The 20,219-nt window shown below is 39.8% G+C and overlaps 1 long non-coding RNA gene across 2 annotated transcripts in view; it reads right to left on the bottom strand.

Moving 5' to 3' along the window:
• Nucleotides 1–20,219, bottom strand: part of LOC144000942 (uncharacterized) — a 305,500-nt gene that overhangs the window by 76,065 nt on the left and 209,216 nt on the right. Inside the window, exon 5 of one of the 2 annotated variants that reach the window (XR_013278337.1) lies at nucleotides 18,750–18,826. This is a non-coding gene — a long non-coding RNA (uncharacterized LOC144000942). Of the gene's footprint in view, nucleotides 1–17,686; nucleotides 18,827–20,219 lie in introns of those variants that run through there. The other variant, XR_013278338.1, reaches the window with a different exon arrangement.

Genomic DNA, 20,219 nt, shown 5'->3' with positions numbered 1-20,219 from the left:
GACTTGACGCGTCTCCCACGTTCCACTTGTGGGAAGAAGAACAAAAAAAACACACAGTGCAGACTTTTTGACTTTTTTCCCCCCCACTTGTTAAAAGGCTTTCAGGGTCTTTGTAGACTTTGGTAAGAGGTGCGTGTGCGTGCGCATGCATGCACAGTTTCCCGGTGGAGCCAAATAAAGCATTGAGGGTGTCTCAGGTGGAGTTAAACCTTGTCAGAGGGTGAAATTAAGCTTGCTTCGCTTTGCCGAGTCGCAGAGCTTCAGTGGAGTTTAAGCAATGTATGTCAGGGAGATGTTCTTGTTTAAACAGGCGCATGTTTGTTTTACACCCACCACAATATTCAGGTATGCTAGCACAATCAAAACGGAAGGCAGGAAATGCTGCTGTTAATAATTCAGAAGTCACTTTCCAGAAACCTAAACTTTGTCATGAAACCCAACATTTGTTTTGAGACCCAAATTAAAATCACTATCTTGGCTTCAAAGCTTAAACCAAGTTTTAAATCCTAATTAAAAGTCTAATCTGTTCTCGAAACCCTAAAGCTGGTTTGTCACTGAGCGGCGAATACCTGCGAACATCGCAAATTTGAGTTTTTGTTAGAGTTTGTAAAAGGTTCCAAAAGGTTGCAATGATGTTGCAAGCAATGTTTCTTGTCAATTTTTTGTTTTCTTTCCAACTTTTTACAAACTGTGACCAAAACCCCAAATTTGCTATATTTGCAAGCATTCACCACTCAGTGACATACAAGCTTTATTCCATCTCAAAATTTTACTTTGAAACCATACCTTTGCCTTGAGACTCACACTCATTGCTTGTAACCTTAAAAGTCCAATATTTAACTAATATATAACTTGAAAACCTGACCATGTCTTGAAAATCTAACCTTGTCTTGAAACCTGAAATGAAACACTAATCTTGATTTGAAACTCTGACTTGAAACCCAAACCTCATCATGAAGCCTTACATCGAAACTTAACTCAAAACCCTAATCTTGAAACACTACTCTTCACTTCAACCCTTAGTTAAAAGCCGACTATTTGCAACCCTAATACTCTCTTGAAACACTAACCCTGCCTTAATAACCGCCAAACAAAAGTCCAATTTGGTTTGAAACCTAGGACTTGAAACCCTAATCCTGTCTTGAAGTGTTACTTTGAAACCCCAACTCTGGCTCGACACCTAGACTTGAAGGCCAATTAAAAATCTAATTTTGACTCGAAACCCTAACTTCAATGAATAATCCTTATCCTTTTCCGGGTGCAATCTAATTCTTCCTTGACAATCGCTCCATGTTTTTGTGGTTCAATTAAAAAAATAAATAATTAAATACAGTGCCCTGGATGGCAAAGAGTTGCGAACTGTTTTGTTTCCTCAATTGTCCAGATGACTCATATTTGGCGGTGTTACTCCTGAGTAACAACTCGTCCCACCTCTGACTGATTCATTAATCGATTGGAGACACTGAAATTAACAATACTATTGAAGCTACTCCATGCTAAACTACCGTGTAAAACTGCAGATGAGGTTTTCCACTCCAGCGCGCTCAGTAGATTAGAGATCTCTCTCTCTGACTCTATAAGGTAAACACATATATACCCATAGGAAGCCGTGGCATTTAATGTGCTTTCTGACAACACACAATCAAAGCTGAGCGCTTTATCTCATTACGTTTTTTTTTTTTTTTTAAATCCCATTTGAAGGAACAGCTGGCGTCTAAGTACGAGCGAGAATCCCTCTTCCTCTACGGCCTCGGAGGGACTGCTGCGTGTTTGCATGAAAACAATTACCGCCGCGACACATGCTTAATACAACGTTGAATATATAGGAATATATCAAGCGCACGCTGCAATAAGGAAATACAAGCTCCAGGATGAAAATGAGGAGGTATGTTGAAGATTCAGTAACCATCACCCACACGGTGCATATGTAACACACACACGATATGTAACACACACACGAGCGCACCCACACCCCCACACGCATTATAGCCACAGCCAGGGGTGGCAAAAAGTACTCACACCCTGTACCTAAGTTAAGTACAGTAACTGCATGGGGGAGAAAAAAAAAAGTACTGATTCAACCTAAAGTTTGGACTTTGTAGTTAAAAAATAAAACAAAAACAACAACAACAATAAAACACTTTGGGCCCCATTTTTGTAGACTGGTACATCTTAATTTTCGTGCCGGGCAAGTCAAGTTTAAAATGTTTGTGAATTTGTCATCGAACACACCTGCCAATTTCGTAACAGAAAATAGACTAGACTTTTGACCAGGTAAAACCAGATCTAAGTTACGGGGGTGTGCCACAATTTTAGTGGATTTTATCATGGCGCAGGCAGACCGATAATCTGATCCATTGATAAGTGTGGTGAGAGAAAAAAAACAAAACAAAACATTTTTATGATAATAAAGTTGTATTTTTGAAATTCACTTGTTGAAAAAAAAAGTAATGTCTATTTTTACAAAGTACAGAGTAAAAATTACAGACCTCTGTTTCTAAATTTAGCGAATGAAAGTAAAAGTGCAGATAACAGAAAAATCAATTGACGTACAGTAACTAAGTATTTCTACTTACTTACTTCCTACCACTGCTTGCATCGCAAAGAAATGAATCCCTTCCACATTAAACTTGCATTGTGAATGCACAATGGAGAAATAGCACCTTAATTATTAAAGTGTACAAAACCATACGGGCGGCTCACCTCGATGCTGCGCCGCGGATTCATTACGACCAATTATGCAAATCAGGTCAGTTGTTATGTGGCAACTGGAACACTTGAGGCATAAGGGAGCCTAAGTAGGAATGTGATTAGAAGGAGAAACCTGTTAGAAAGCTGCAGGCTGACTGCACACATTCGTATTATTAACCCTCTTGAAATTGCTTAGTCTTGCCCATTATTAGGTTGAATAAATCGCTATTTGGAGGGATTTTCCATTCTCGGAAACTCACCAACTTTGGCAGGCGTGTCCATTCCGCTGAAAGCAAATGTCTGGTAGAGGTAGCGGGTGAGTCACCCAAAATTTGGCTCAATGGCGTGCCAACCTCTTTGACTTAGCATCATGAAGCTTGTCTATCTATTTAATGTCTATCTTGACAAGGCAAACAAAAGAAGCTCGAGAAGCCATGCTGGTTTGGTCGTTTCTCAGGGTCTTCCATACAAACTAGTCCTGCCAAGCCGGTAATCAAAAATTGACTAAAAAGACTCAAGAAGCCTGGAGAGAGAAAGGTAGCCTTACATTTTGGTTTAAATCCGCCACTTTAGGGTCACTTTGGCCATTTCCGGGTATCCAACAAAAACAAAACTCTGATAACTCAGTGCTGTCAATGGAATATTATGATTATTCCATGCAGTGATTGACTTTCGCTTTGTCACCAAAAAAATTACTGTCAGTTTAATCTCTCGTGATGTTGGTGATTACTTTCCAAGCGTGTGGCCATAGCAAACGTCTGCTTATTTGTCTGTTAGAAACAAACAGTTGTGGTCATAAATGAACATCGCGACAGGAGATGGAAATTCAACGTGCTTTGAAGTGTGTAAACACTCACGTACGAATATCTCTAAAGGAAAAAAAAAAAAAAAGGTAATTGAATCAGAAACATTGGCTTCTATTTGAGGTAATTCGAGGCTGTTGCCTTCAATTCCAGGAGCAGCGGTGCTTGCAAGAGTTTATCAAAGTGATGAATAGCTCTTTTAAATTGACTCTTTAGAAGTGACTCCTTTAAAAGTGCTTGCAACGTTCGGTGCACCAGCACAATATCGTGAGATCCAATACAAGACAACTGGATGAAGACGTTCTGCTGATAATAATGCTCTGTTTTAATTGACATTGACAGAGAAGTATTAATGGATTTCAATAGGATTTCATCATATTGTGCAGGTGCTTGAAACCTGAATTAAAACCCCAATTGTAAAATCTAAAATTAAAATCTTGAACCTGTCTTGAAATCCTCATTTTAAATTATTACCCAGGTTTGAAACCTAATCCTGGCTTTAAATGCTAACCCTGAGTCTAAATCATCCTAATTCCAAACCCTAACAGTGGCTTGAAACCCTAACTGTGTGCCAATCAGTCTATAACGACGATGTTTCAAGTTTTTCCTCAGCATATGTGAACATCTTTTGCATCAAATGGATTTATCACCTTCACATCCTGGTCCTCACAATCCATTCTAAGCCTTCCAAAAATGCCTGCACCATTCATTAATTCAGTCAGTCAGTCAGTAGGCCACTCAAGCATTTCGCCTGTCATGTCCACACAAAGATTGAAGATTTAAAGATGCTCACCTACCTGTGCTTCACTGTCTGTATTATAGTCTGGGAGTTAGCCAGTGGCTAAGTCATCTATTTTTTACAACGCACCGTTCATGCTAGGCCTACTAAAATGTCACATTCTTTCTCACCTTTTGCATTTAGCTTTGCCTCCCACTCACGAGGCCAGTGAGTAAAATGGATCGAGCTTAATAAGCATACTTGAGGTGAAATAATGAGCTTGTGTGTTTTGGATCATAAGCAGATCCTTTCTTTCTCCACACTTTGCACTTTCCATCACTTTTGGTAAAGGTTAATCTTTATCTGCTCATGATCCAAACACGCAAGTCTGTTAAGCTTGGTGGAGGTAATGCCGTGGCTTGGGTTTGCATGGCTGCTTCAGGAACGGGCTAACTAGCATTTGAATGAATGAACTTTGACGTCTACAAAACCACTTTGACAGACATTTTACAGAAAATTGCATCCAAACTAATTGGTCATGTTACATCATGCAAATTGAAAAGTGGGTGAGTTCAAACAAAAGATTATCTTTCCTGAGTTGTTGAACACGTCTAGCTATAAATACAGAGTCATCCGCCACTTTACTGAGGAGGTCCTTTGACATAAGCGGGGCCCCGCTCACGACCGTGTGATGACCTCAGCATTCTTTTATGCCATCGTGTTTTGGAGATAGCAGACAGCGATAGGAAGAGACTTAAGAAAGCGAGCTCTCTCCTGGGCTGCCAAATGGGCTCGAGGAAGTAGTGGACAGAAGGATGTTAGCCAAGATGACATCCATCACTGGCAACACTTCCCATCCCCCGGCTTACATTGTAGACTCCCTGAGCAGCTCATTCAGTGCCAGAATTTTACACTGGAGGTGCAGAAAGAAGCAATACCGCAGTTCATTCCTGCTCGCAAGAATAAGACTGTTTAATCACACTCGATAGTAATATATATAGACAGATATTTTTGAATAATGCTTGCTCTTTTCATAATTTCCCTGCTGTGGGATCAATAACATTGTGCGAAATGAAAGGTGTGTTGTATGTGACCAAGCCTTTCCTTTTTGCCAGCCAGCTTCACATAAATCCAGCTAAATCCACCTGATTCTGGATTTTTCGCAGGTTTCCCGAGGTTCTGTGCGCCTGGGGCGATGCGGACTTTGTGACCTGCCTGCTTCGCTTCTCTGACTACAGTACTGCTTCTCACTACCTGCTTCTCTTCTAATTTACCTGCAATGATGGATTGTGTTTAGCTGCTTCTGGATCTGTTATCTGTTAATTACGTCCAGCCCGACGTTAACACTCGCCTGCAGATGAACTGTGCACCCATGATAAATACTTTTGCTATTTGGGAACAAGAATACATTGGACCTCATTTGGCTGTGTGCTTGAAATTCAACACTGGCTTGAAACACAAATCTTGGTTTGGAACAAAATTCAAACCTGACTTCAAACCCAAATTGAAACCCTCAATTGAACGAACGAACGAACAAACGAACGAACGAACGAACGGACGAACGAACGAACGAACGAACGAACGAACGAACGAACGAACGTACGTACGTACTTACGTACGTACTTACGTATGTTCGTTCAATTGAGGGTTTCAATTTGGGTTTGAAGTCAGGTTTGAATTTTTGGACCTACCATATCCTTAGTTTTAATCTGAAATTATAAACCCACACTAGACCTCAGGATTTGAATTTACCCTAGTCTAAACTCAAATGATCAACCAACCCAATCCCTAGTTTAAAACTCAACTCCTGAACCAACTTCAGCTCATTCTAATACTAAACAATTTTAGGGACATAATTTGACCCCCAGTTCACCTTGATTTCTGGAGACTAATTGGGTAATACTGGCTGCCTTCATTTCCATATATTGAAATCTATTTTTCCACCCATGAATGAATATGACTTAAGAATGCTGGTGAAATGAAGCATACATTGTACAAAAAGTGTATCCTGCAGATTTATAAGCACGTAATGAGCTCCCGTGGACACCCTCTGCTTGTGAAATCAGGCAGAATAATGGAGGATTATCCACAAAGTCGCCATCCATTGTCACAACATCTGTCTGCTCTCCTCCCTTTGTCCTCCTTTCATTTCCTCCTCCTTCCTCCTGGTCGGCCGATGATGATGAATTCATAAACCTGTCGCGGCTTGCTTCCTCTCCTCCCCTCCGTTGGTCGTCGCTTATTATGTGTTTGATAAAAGCCTGTCAGATTAATTAAAGTGATTAACTGCCCGTGTCCTCACTGATAACAGACCTTCACAATTGGGTTAGAGGACGTCAGTTCAAAAGTCCTCCAGCCCAAACAAGATTTTGTACAAAAGAGTCCAAACAATACTTCCTAGAAGTCATTAGCACAGTATATATGGCCTCATTATCATATTTTGTATATAATTTCAAATCAGGGCTAGATTTACAAGTTATGAGTTGAAATTAAGGATTCAAAACACGGTTAGCGTTTCAAATGGGCTCTTTGCACAGCTCGACTACTTCCTGAACTGAATACCACACCTTTGTTTCCTGTCTTTCATGAGTGGACAAACTGATTAATCCAGGTGTGTCTGGCCAATGTCGTTGTACTTACTGAGATCAGGCACACCTGGATTAATCAGCTTGTCCACTCATGAAAGACGGGAAATGAAGGAGTGGTGTTGAGTTCAGGAAGTAGTGGATTTGTGCAAAGAGCCAATTAAGAGTGAAACCGGGGTTAGGGTTTCAAGCTTCAGAACAGGGTTTGGGGTTTCAAGATAGGGTTAGGACTATTGTTGGGGTCGATTCAGGAGTTTAGATTAAAACTAGAGATGGGGTCGATTCAGGAGTTGATAACAAAAGAGTTAGGCAAGGTTCAGGGGTTGGGTTTGTTAGGACGAAGGAGGTTGGGGAAAGTAGTTCAGTCGTTAAGATTAGTGAAAAGGGTCATTCTCTGTTTGGGGTAGAATTAGAGTTGTGTTTTTGTAGTGTTAGATTAGGGCTCTTCATGGCTAGATAGATGACTTGAGCTAGGCCGTTGTGTCGCTGTTATTTGTCCTTGCTTGGCGCCTTTCTATCTGTCTGCATTGTGACATACGTATCCAGTAAAAACCAGTTCAGGCCATCAGGCCACACATTCTCACAGGGGGAGGCTGAGCCGTTCGCCCATGTGGGCGGGCGGCCTAGACAGTATAAGTGCAGGGACGATTCTGAATAGATCAGTTCCTCTTCCGCATACTAATAGAAGCTCCGCAGCTGTGTACTCGATCTTTCTGGCATCCAGTAAACAGTTCAACTAAGAAAATGCAGCCGTCTGGTTATTACTGTTAGTATACTATTGTGAGCATTAAGATACAAGAACCAGTGGAAGTTCCCACCCAGAACTTTACAGTAGGTTTAGGCTCATGGTGAGTGGTTGTGGTGTCGGAGCTAAATTAGGTTAATTCCTGTACTAGTTTGTAGTTTATTCCAAGGATGTTTTGATTGGCTTCCTTGGCACCAAATGCAGTACTTAGTAAAGAGATGACACTGAGCCTTTGTGCAAAAATGAATGATGAGCCAATTATTCATCACGGAAGCGTGTCATTACACCGCATTAATGAAGCAGCCAAGGTGTCATTACACAAGACACCATCATAACTCGGGTCAGAAGAGGCGTGGAGGCACTCGGGCCGCAGTCATGGTGACCACACAATCACCGCACATCTCGCCTCCAAATTATGTGCACCCGATGTTTTAGCCCAATTAGGAAAATGTCAGGAAATGAAAGACGAAGAAAAAAAAATGAAGAGGAGGGGAGACAAAGAGAGGCGGAGGAGGAGGGTGAAGACAAAAAGAACGACGAGGACACGAAGATTGAAGGGGCAGGGTGCAGTGATTAGAATGTGATGACCTGTGTGCGTGTGCACGCGCTCTACTAGGTCTTTGAATTAATAAGAATCTTAGATGAGAGAGGGTCATCATGACCTGCATGCAAATGACATGCCTGACTCACTCGTACATGCTCATATGAAGCACGCACACTACACTGGTGTGAATGCATGTGTGTTAGTAGGTGTGGCATGGAGTGGAGCACATGAAATTTCCCAGCCACAACATGGCAGCTAAATACGCATATGTATAAATGTTATCTCTGGCATTACCAAAACCAATTTTCATCAAATTGACAGGAAATCGGAACATCTCTCAAGTAATAATTTATGGCAAGTCATCAAACTCAATACCATGCCCACACGAATTGGGGGTGGGTGGGTGGGGTGGGGGTGGGTGGGGGGGGGGGGGGGGGGTGGGGTGGGGGTGGCGGGGGAATCTAAAATTATGAAACATTTTGGCAATTTGGCATTACCCTTCTTTTTAGAACTAAGTATGAGAACTGAGTATTTTACCGATGATCCCATTGATGTATAGAGTAAGTGGATAAGAAGTAATTGTATTATCCAACAACAATTATAACTCACACTAGAAAAAAAAGTGCATGTGTGGTGTAGTAATTATTTCTGTCCACTTGTAGTCGCCATCCTCATGCTTTACTTTGTGGTGTCTGTGACTTTGAGTGTGTATGGCTTTAATAGGCGGAGCCTAAATGTGCTTGAGAGAAAGAGAGTGCAGTTGACTGTTGTTGATTGTTAAAACTCATTTGCTCCCAATAACGTGTAAATACGTGTTTTTTTAATTTTCTAAGTGTCCCAAAGACGTATTTATACGTTTTTTTGTTTTGTTTTGGTTTTTATGCTAGAGCATGCGGAAGGCTTTGATGCAGCCTCTCAACTGCAAAGAACGGTCTCAGAAATGGTAGTTATTACACAAACGGCCAGCAGGTGGCAGCAGAGCAAAGGAGATCAACCAGGGCCATGTAGAAAAAAAAAACTCAATTACTTTGAATAGATTTGTGAAAACTGATGACACTTAGCTCTCTTCTAATGCTAATTGCTGCAAAACGGAAACAGATAGAAACATTTTTTTTTCCTGATGAAAGAAGAGACTTTAATCTTTCTTTTGATAGGTTCCATGCCTTTATAGCCATAAAACACAATATTCTGTGGGCCTTGCAAAATCAGTCAAGCGAACGGGATTGTTTCTGTGAAAATGGCTGGGAGTGAATTAGTTAAATGGTAAATGGACTGCTTTCATCTAACTAGCTAACTGTTAGCCAGTGTGCATGTCGAGTCACTGAGCGTCAGTTAAGGGCCAGTTGAGGTTTGTCTACGGATGTACTTCACTCTTTTGTTCAATAAAATGATTCAAAGGGTACTGATGCCTGTGTCTATCTTGATTATTTGCATCCATTTTCTGAGCCGCTTTTCCTCACAAAGGTCACGGGGGTGCTGGAGCCTATCCCAGCCGCCTTCACGCAGTAGGCAGGGTACACCCTTAACTGGTTACCAGCCAATTGCAGGGCAAACAGAGACGAACAACCACTCACAAGCACAAGCACACCTAGGGACAATTCAGAGCGCACAATTAACCTGCCAAGCATGTCTTTGGAATGTGGGAGGAGACCGGAGTACCCGGAGAAGACCCACGCAGGCACGGGGAGGACATGCAAACTCCACCCAGGAAGGTCGAAGCCTGGACTAGATCTTGCGTCCTCAGCACTGGGAGGCGGACGTGCTAACCAGTCAGTCACCGTGCCGTCCCGACTTGACAAGTCATACTGTCAATATAGTGTGCCTTTTATTTTTGAAAGACATTATTTATTGTGTCGTGTGTGCCACCAATCTGTCAACACTGGCTACAATGGCCTAGACCAAGATTACCCTAAAATAACAAATTCAAATCAAATTGGAGGACTTGCTGCGTCTTTGATGGCATGGCTTCTTGAGACCTTTTTGTGTGTCTCCTGATAGTCACGCCTACCAAATTTCATATTGCTAAGTAAAACTGGCTCTGGGGGCTGAATTTAAATACAAATTTCAAATCCAAACGGTAAGTTTGGGGATGATGAGGTGCGGAAACATAACCGAGGGGTGTGTTCAGAGCCGGAGTGTTCTCCATGCCTCATTCCGCACGTCATTCTCTGGCTGTTGACGTTCTTATCCGTGCATCCATTATGCATGACCAATTTACACCAGCGAGCCAGCGAGCAAGCGGGAGTGCGAAATCAAGCTAGGGAAAATGGATAGTCTCTATCTGTATTAGCAAGGATAAGCAGGGCGGGGGGCACGTAAGACACATCTGTGTATCAATCCATTATGGATGACCCACTTAAACAACAGGAGGGAACAAATATTGCCACTCTCTCGCCCGCAGGTGTCTTCATCCTGGAGAGTCAATAACGTCAGCGTGTGGCCGAGGGGAAGTCCAGGATGAGGTGGAATGAGTGTTAGAATGTAGCACAGAGCAAAACCAGGCACTTCTGCGGAACTCAATGGAACTATAAGCAACCTTAGCGCAATGTACTATTGTAATATTGCAGTTCATCCTTGGCGCGTCCGCTACGTTATGTTTTTTTTTAGTAGTACGAGTGTCCAAACAATGGAAATGTGGAACTGCCAATGTGGAGTAAACATTTTTGACTGGCAAATGTGTTTAAAGGTATGTATAGGTAAATATGTTCAAGTGCGCTTAAACATATTTGCAAGTACGTTCGAACTTCGAACATACTAGTAGGCTAAATGCTAAAAACTTAGCATTTTTCCCCCATAACGTCACAGGTTATTGACTTTTCCATGTGCAAGTTAAAGAAAATGCAACATTTTTTAGCCTTTGGCCAACTTTTTGCCAACATGTTTGAAAATTTAGTATGTAAACATTGTTTATTTGTAATGTTTTTGATTTATTATTACGGTACGTCTGTGGTGCATTATTTCCATGTGGCACATTTTCCCCCCATAATGCCATGGGGTATGCACATGTGCAAATCGATACCCCAGGGGAAAAAAAAATGCTACGTTTTTTTTTTAGCTTTTAGCCTACAAGTGTGTTTAAACTTCCAAATATGTACGAACATATTTAAATTTAATTTTAATTTATTTAATAAAAATAGCATACATCAATGGCGGCACGGTGGTCGAGTGGTTAGCACGTCCGCCTCCCAGTTCTGAGGACTCGGGTTCGAGTCCAGGCTCCGGCCTTCCTGGGTGGAGTTTGCATGTTCTCCCCGTGCCCGCGTGGGTCTTCTCCGGGTACTCCGGTCTCCTCCCACATTCCAAAGACATGCATGGCAGGTTAATTGGGTGCTCCGAATTGTCCCTAGGTGTGATTGTGCGCGTGGATGGTTGTTCGTCTCTGTGTGCCCTGCGATTGGCTGGCAACCAGTCCAGGGTGTCCCCCGCCTACTGCCCAGAGCCAGCTGAGATAGGCGCCAGCACCCCCCGCGACCCTTGTGAGGAATAAGCGGTCAAGAAAATGGATGGATGGATGGATGGATAGAATACATCAGGTTTAATATTTTTAGATTGTAATTCAAAACTAATAGAAGGTATGACATTGTCATTTTTTGGGAGTGAAAAATATTTAAGACAAGGAATGACATTAAAAAAAAAATGTGTTTTTAGTTTAAAACAAATATTTTTTTTAAGCAAGAATACAGGGAGTGGCATTTTAATGTGTTTTGGAATTTTTTAAAAAATAATGCAATGTAGCAATAACAAAATGTAATGTAATATATATATATATATATATATATATATATATATATATATATATATATATATATATATATATATATATATATATATATATATAAAAGTTATTGTGGTGGAATGGTGGTTAAAAACAGCCCAGCTAAAAACTAATAAGAACATTACCACCCAAGATAATGATAACATGCTGTCTCCGTACAGTATATAAGACATCTAATAATATGACATCGAGTATGTTTGCAGACAAGCCTGCCTTGCGGCCCATTAGCTGCTGATCTAATTCAAACATTTCAACAACGTCAGCCCGCTTTGAAAATGTCAGCGCCAACATAACCAGCCAGAACTAATTTACCACGTTGAGGGAAGGACCAGTGATAAATGATGACACTTAATTGCTTACATGGCAGGTAGCTTTCCTAATTGATCCCCGGTTTGTCAGGGCTGTTCAGAATACAGTAAATGATTTTAACATGATTTTTGATCATTTTAGAAAGAACGTACTGTATTTATGGTCCTTTATTTCCAGCTGGAAAGTGAAGATGTTATTTTATTGGCTTTTCCATTTCTACAGGTTGAAGATTAAGCGGAAGCGCAGTAATCTTATGAATTATCTTATTTGTGTACTGTATGTGCTTCATTAAATTCAGAAGTTTTTTTTTTTTTTTTTTTAATATGGCTCTTGTTTTGGATCTTAATGGCTTGCTCTGGTGTACCTAAAGAAGTGGCAGTCTCAACCCTGTGTAAGGAATAATTGACAAAATAAACAAACATGCAAGTAGAATCCATACATACATCTACACATCCTTTTAGTACCCCAACAATCACAACACATTTATTATAATCAATCCTGTGTCTGTAAAGAAACCATATGCAAACCGTATGCAATTACATGCAAATTAGACTATGATAGGAAATATGTAACCCTTTGGTATCCCACTTCTATCACCAGTGAACTGCAACATAATTGTTGTGTCTTTGTGCAACCAATAGAGCTTGACCTATGCATGCGTACACAAAATCTGTTAAACAACCATAATCTCTGTTGAACACATAGCAATTAGATCAAGATCGAGTATATTTCTCTTTTTAGTGCCCTACTTCTGTCACCATTCCTGTTAGCTATATGTAAAGTATGCAAGTACACGCACAATCTGTAGAACAGACATACTATTGTATGTAGAATACATATTCTGTTCATTAGACTATTAAAGAATTCTTTTGGCACCCCACTTCTAGCACAAATAAACTATAGTTCTCCAATTTATTTGAAGCTAATTTTGATGGCAATCCGTAAATCTAATATGTGTCAAATACAAATAAATGACAGAATAGTCATCCTTTTGGTATTCCGCTTCTATCACCAATTAACTACATCTTAGCTATGGTGTCATTGTGGTGCTAATAGCGTGTTAGCTATGCATATATATACAAAAAGCACACAAACTGTAAAAAAACACAATCATGTATGTAGAACACATAAATTAGACTATAGCCACCCTTTTGGTACCCCACTTCTATCACCAATCAACTCCAACATTGTGTCCCTGCAGATCTAATGGTGTACTCGCAGGGCTGTAGCTTCAGCTAACAAAATCATTTTGCTGCTGAGGACCACTTGACCGACACTGACGGAGTTCTTCAGTTAAAACAAGGACACACGCACACACATAATCAGCTGTTCTGCGAACGCTCGACACACTCGATAAAGAGAGTCGCCTGCGAAATGAAAGGTGCTTCCCGCCCACGCGTTCGCTATTGTGGGGGAGGCCAAACATTTTTTGAAAAGTGTTCGTATGAGGGTACTTGTACCTCTGGAGTCATTTTGTGTTTGCATATGCGCCACTTTTTTTTTTTTTTTTTTTGTCAGAATGTGTGTGGGAGGCCCAGACTGTAAAACAGTAGCCTCAGTTGAAAATGTAACTGCGTGTGTGTGCCCTTAAAGTGTTGAAACTGATGCGTCACTACAGGCAGATGGCGCCCCGGAGGTGGTGAAGATGATGCGCTTTAGACTGACATTTTGATATTATGAAACAACAGATTTCGGCATCTCACTTCTGTTGTCAGGACCTCTCGACTCCATTTCTATCACCAATCAGAGCCTGTATATTAGATACTTAATCATACTACTAGTCATACATAAAATGGAAGGTTTAGTGTCCAATTACTATCACCAATAGCCTATAATTTATACAACAAATATTAGGGGTGTGAATTGCCTAGTACCTGACGATTCGATTCGTATCACGATTCACAGGTCACGATTCCATTCGATACCGATTAATCCCGATACGAATTTATAAGTCGATTGTTGCGATTTTTTTCATTCAAATTTAGAAAATACTAATCAGTAAGCTTGTAGAGTGTAAGATTTATATGAAAATGTATTATTTATTTATCTGAAATTTCAGACTTATAGAGGTTGTAATCTGTTTCATGTTTGAACAGCATTAAAATAAAATATTAAGGCTTAATGTTGCGTTCATATAACATTCTTCCATGCTCAAAGTGTGAATCCTAAAAAAAAAAAATAAAAAAAAAAAATAAAAAAAAAATCGATTCTGCCGATTATTGAATCGATTCGAGAATTGCGCGATGTAGTATCGCGATATATCGCCGAATCGATTTTTTTTTTAACACCCCTAACAAATATGTAAATACCTTATTTCCATCGCCTACCAGCTTAACCAATACCATGTTGACCGATCATCTATTAGGGGAAAAAAAAAAAAAATGGCATCCAACTTCTATTGCCAACCAGGGGTTATTTATCGTACTAAAGCGAATAGTTTAGCATCTATAAGTACCCCACTTCTATCGCCAATCAAAGCCTATATACAGATTTTGTACTTACTGCTTGAACCATCCCTTCTTATATTAATTATTTGACTATTAATTTGCAGTACAGTCAGCGCTGTGGGTTGGCAGTCAAAAGTTGATTTGTTCATGCAATTTGTAGTGGTGGGAGTCCATTAAAAATAAATTAACAGTAAATAATGGAATTAATTCAATCTCTGGTGTAATAACCTTATTTATTGATTGATTGAATTTTTTTTTTTCATTTTATTATTATGATTATTATTATTAATAATAATTCAGTCTCTGGTGTAATAACCTTATTAATTGATTGATTGAATTATTTTTTATTTTATTATCTGTTCTCATTGCTGCTGGACATGTAAATTTCCCAGAGGGAGCCATCCCAAAGGGATCAATAAAGTCAAGTCTAAGTCTAAGTCTAATCAAATTTTAACTGAATAAAAAAAATAAACAAAAATGGAGACAATAATCTACGGATGGTGTGAGTGGCAAGCATTTTCACACTGCAATACAGCAAGAAACACAAGTCGACAGTTGTGTCAACTTGGAATGCTAATGACAAAAACATTGCAAGCAATAACGGAATATCTTTTTGTGGAAAACAAGTTAAACAAATCGGGGACAATTTTTTAAATGGGTTGTTTTCTCCTAACATTGGCATGACACATAGCTGAATTATGCCACTTGGGAGAGAGAAAAAAAAAGAACTTGTCACATGTAGTGTAACTACAGCTTTAATGACCATTGGAAAATGTAGCTCCAAATAACGGCAGATCCATGAAAGGGAATAGCAAAAAAAAAAAATGTGGTTGAGGGGTACTTAAAAAGCTACACGTGTGAATGTGAAGTATATGTAATTCTCTCTCTCTGTTGCACTCAACCTACTTTTTTTAAAGTTGCCATCCACCCACCTGAAAGTAGACCGTGGATAACCATGGTTACCAACAGCAAAGTGCAGGTAAAATACATACAAATTAGACCGTAACAGCATATAGCCATCCTTTTGTCACCCCACTTTCACTGCCAAATATTCCCCACCCTTGACTCATCCTCTCTATGTCTCATCTGGAGTTAATAGAGGCAGATGGGCAAAGTACTGACAATTTACCGTCACAATTATTTCTTTCTTGTTTTAGTTTATTTTTAAATAGCTGGGTAGTTTAGAAATAAAAAAACCATTTACACAGCAACATAAATTATTGTATTATTTCAATAAAATATATATTCATTTATTTGTCCATTTATCTAATGAAATACGTGTTTGTATATTAGTACATTAAACAAATAAATAAATAAATAGAAAAACAAATTATTACATAGATACATCAATACAGTAAATAAAATATATAAAAATATAATACGCAAAAATATACAAAAAAATACATAAAATAATTGTACACTTGTATAATTGATCAATTCATTATAATTTACTAAAACAATAAAAAATACAAGTAATAAATAATGATTTTATTTATAAAATAAGCATTTCAGATTTAATGTATATAGTCATTTGTGTCTAGTTAAATAATTGGCTGATTGGCTGTATATTAGTAAAATATATTGGTCACTTAAATAAATAATTGTTTAATTCATTGTAGTTTAAATATACATTTAAAATATAAAAATATATATTTATTAAACAAAACTTAAATACCAAAAAAATGTTTCATTTATTTTAGTAAATATTTGGCAAATTAATTCTAACGATGATTAAGAAAAAAAAAAAAGAAAAAAAAAAGTAGTAGTAGTATTACTCGAGTTCAGCCGTATGTCTGTCCTGCTGCTGAATGCCACACGATGACTATGTAAGTGTGAAACAAACAACACCGCCATCACAGGTGGTTTTTACAATAACACCCACTTTGTTTCTTTGCCGTTCAGCACCATTACGGCCTGAAAAGCATCAACATCTCACTCGCCTCACCACTCCTCCCCACTCTCCTTGTCCTCATCCTCCTCTTCCTCCCTACTGTTCTTGACATTGCTTTATTGTTTGACGCCTTTTCTTTGCCTCCTCTTGCCCCGCTGTGTCATCCACTTCATCCATGTTAAAGAGCACATGAATAAAGCATGCCATTATCACAGTCAGCATGCGTGTGTGTGCGTGCGTGAACACCTTCCGCCAGCGCGGGGACAGTCGAGTGTACACAAACCTTTCATCTTTATCAAATGAGATAAAAACGTGTAGCGTGTGCACTCGCACTCTCCTAATAGCAAGCGGTGACCTTCATAGTAGAAGAAGAAGAGGCTCAAGATAAGTGCTTTGTTTTTTTTTATATACATGTTAACACGGCGTGTCGTCTTATCGCAGACGTGTATGGTGTGTGGGGGTGTGTGGCAAGATGGCGGTCATTGGTCGACACGACACGGTGCACCTGAAGTCATTTCAAATAGGAGCTTAATGGCCTTTCCAGTGTAAACCGTAGGGAACGTTCACAGGCTGGTGAGATATGCATGCTAGGCTAATAGTAGAGATGTTCGATACCACTTTTTTTCAGACCGATACCGATACTCAGAGTCTCAGTACTCAACGATACCAACTGCCAATACCAGTAGTACATTTTGACAAATAAATAAAAATCACTCAAATATATTTTTAAACAAATATATTTCCTTTAATTCTGACAAAAAAAAACAGCACAGTCACTCTTCAATAGTTTTAACGCTCAAAATAAAACACAAAAATGCTCTTTTAGTTTAAGATTCACAATTTTGAAGTATTTCCACACCTGTGAAATTTGGTGAAAAACTGCTGCAAGCTAGCGCCAGTTACAGGCAAGGAGGACTCACTTAACGTCTTCCACCTCTGCCATCGGTCATTTCTCTGCGTCACGAGTACTCAAGTACTTGAAAAAAGGCTGGTATCGGCCCGATACCGATACCTGGTATCGGTACTCGCACATCCCTAGCTAATAGATACTTGTACAAACAGCAGATTTGAATAGGTGGATTTTGAAATACTGTACATGCCTACTGCGATGCTAAGATAATGTCCATGTTTTGAAATACCTTTTCTGGGACTGTTGCCCTGCCAACATGGCCGCCACATTGACAGGTCTGTTAGCCTGGTCTCTAGACTTTTATATCTGTGACAAAAGCGTCACATCTTTGACTCACATCACAAAAGAAAAACAAAAAACAACCAGGCGATGGCTTGCATCTTGTTGGGACGTTATTAAGTCCAGGTACCACTGTGACCTTTGTTGGTGTATGAAAGGGTTTAAAATGTAACATGTCTGATTGGGTTAACGATTCATATCTTTGTTCTGAATGACAAGTCCGAGTTCTTTATTTACCAGATCATATGAACCTTCTGGTTTTGGTTGCTAAGTACCGGTACACTAGGCAAGTGAGGAGGAACACAGTGGATTCAGAAGGTTTGGTTCACCGACTTAAGTTAACAAACTCACCAGAAACAGAGCAAACTCAGATGATTTGATAAATAAATTTGAGTTAACAGACTCACCAGAAACACAGAAGACTCATATGATTCCGTTCAATCAGGCGATTGATTCAAGTTAGGTTGCTGATTCAGATTATTAGGTTAGTAGACTAACAGGAAACATTGAGTTAAATTGAGTTAAATTCGGGTGAATGAATCAAGTCAGTGGATTCAGATGATTCAACTGAATTGGTTGATGGACTTGGCTTAGCGCAGTCATCAGAAACACTCCAAGATCCGGATTTGCTTCACTGACTCGGAATCAGTTGAATTGGGTTGATGAATCAAGTTAGCGGATTAAGTAAACACACCACAGACTTCGTTGATTCATTCACTGACTTGATTTTGCTTAAGTTGGCTGGGGCGACTGACACAAGTTAGACAACTTGGATGATTTGGTTCACTAACTCGAGTCAGTTGAATTGGGTGATCAACTTGAGTTAGATGACTCATTGCAACACCACTGACTCTGAGGATTAGGTTTCGTGTGAGGGACTCACCGGAAAAACAGCAGATTTAGAAAAGCCATTTGACTCAGACACCTGTACAATTGAATGACTCATTTAAGTGGACTCCGATGATCCCGTTGATCGATTGAAGTGAGCAAACTTTCTTGAAACACTGCAGACTCAAATGATTTCGTGCACTGACTCGGGTTAGCGGACTCACCGATAACACTGCAGACTCAGGTGATTTGGTCCATCGACTCCATCACAGACTTATCAGATATGCCACTTGAAATGTACCTGGATAAAGACAGACAAAAAAATTGGAAATAGGTATTAAATTGTAATTGAGAACTTGCACCTGCAGTGTAAATCCAGCTTAGAACATTTGTGTCCCGTCATCAATTTCCTTCCAGCGACGACATCCGGCAAGTTTGCTGGAAAGTGCTGAAACAAACCCGTCGTGCACGCCGTGTAATCGTGTTTATAAGCCGTCCCAAATCCTAAAGTACATTTTGGATATGAATGCAATAGCTGCGACAAAATAGGGCCTCTTGTATCAGCCGTGTGCAGAGATCACAGGGAGCTGTATATCAGAGGTACGCAGGCTGGCGGCAAAACGCCATTAAAAGGTGGCCCTCAGTCAACAGCCTAATGCCGAATATTTATGCAGACATAATGAAGAGGCGCCATTTAACTCCAGTCAGGATTAAACACGTGTGCGCGTGTGTTCGTGTGTACACGACACGAGGCAGCAGTTACTTACAGGATTGCCTAAGGTGTACATTAAACGCACATCATTAGCAGGCAGGCCACGTTCTTAACACGAACCACCTACCAGACGCCGACAACCGGCTTCTTTTTCTCCTCTTTACCATCCTCCTCGTCTTCCCCCCCCGCCCGCTTGTCCTTGCCTGGCTTCTTCCTCCACTTTACACAGATTCAGAAAACTTTATTTATTCCCGCAGGGAAATTAAGGGAGCAGAGAGCGGCAAAGTTATTGTTATTGACATAAGTTTATAAGTACAGAAGTAAATAACGTAAAATGTCGGGTACTAGCGGTCAGATTCAAACGTCAACAGCTAGACTACGTTTTGATGCGTTTTTGTTAATATGCGGCACTGGAGTTGGCTACGAGCCACTGGAAAAGCCCAAAAATGACTATTTTATGACTCAACATCCACTCACAACAAAAGTTATGTCATAAAATTCACATAAAACAACAGAGCAAATAACTATAGAAACCTAGCTTGTTAGAGTAGCGTATCATCTGAAAGAAACATTAAATATCCCTTTAACACCAAATGTAACAAATATGCTACAGTACAGTGGTGCTATACGAGCATAAATCTGGGATACAAGGGCACTTTGTACAGTGACGGGATTGAATTTTGCAGCAAATAGCGAAAATGCGTGGGTAGTTGTCTCCTCGCAAAATACGGTTACGTATAATTGCCCATAGATACCACAATGAAGCTCCTTAACTCACTTCAACTGGCTCACAATACAAAGAAAAAAAAAATCGACCCAAACTATGTAAAATTTGTAAGTTGGGGCACTCAAGTCAAGGGGTCACCATGTTTCCTGAACTGTCGGATACAAATTCAAAATCAGCTACAACTAATGCAATGATAGCATTGATGAAAGATAGAATTATATCAAACTTGAGGATGAATAACAACAACCATATAAC

This window comes from Festucalex cinctus, chromosome 14 (genome assembly GCF_051991245.1).
Source record: "Festucalex cinctus isolate MCC-2025b chromosome 14, RoL_Fcin_1.0, whole genome shotgun sequence".
In the NCBI taxonomy this organism is placed as follows: domain Eukaryota; kingdom Metazoa; phylum Chordata; class Actinopteri; order Syngnathiformes; family Syngnathidae; genus Festucalex; species Festucalex cinctus.
Note: the sequence above shows the minus strand (reverse complement) of the source record. Positions and strands in the feature narration are given on the sequence as shown.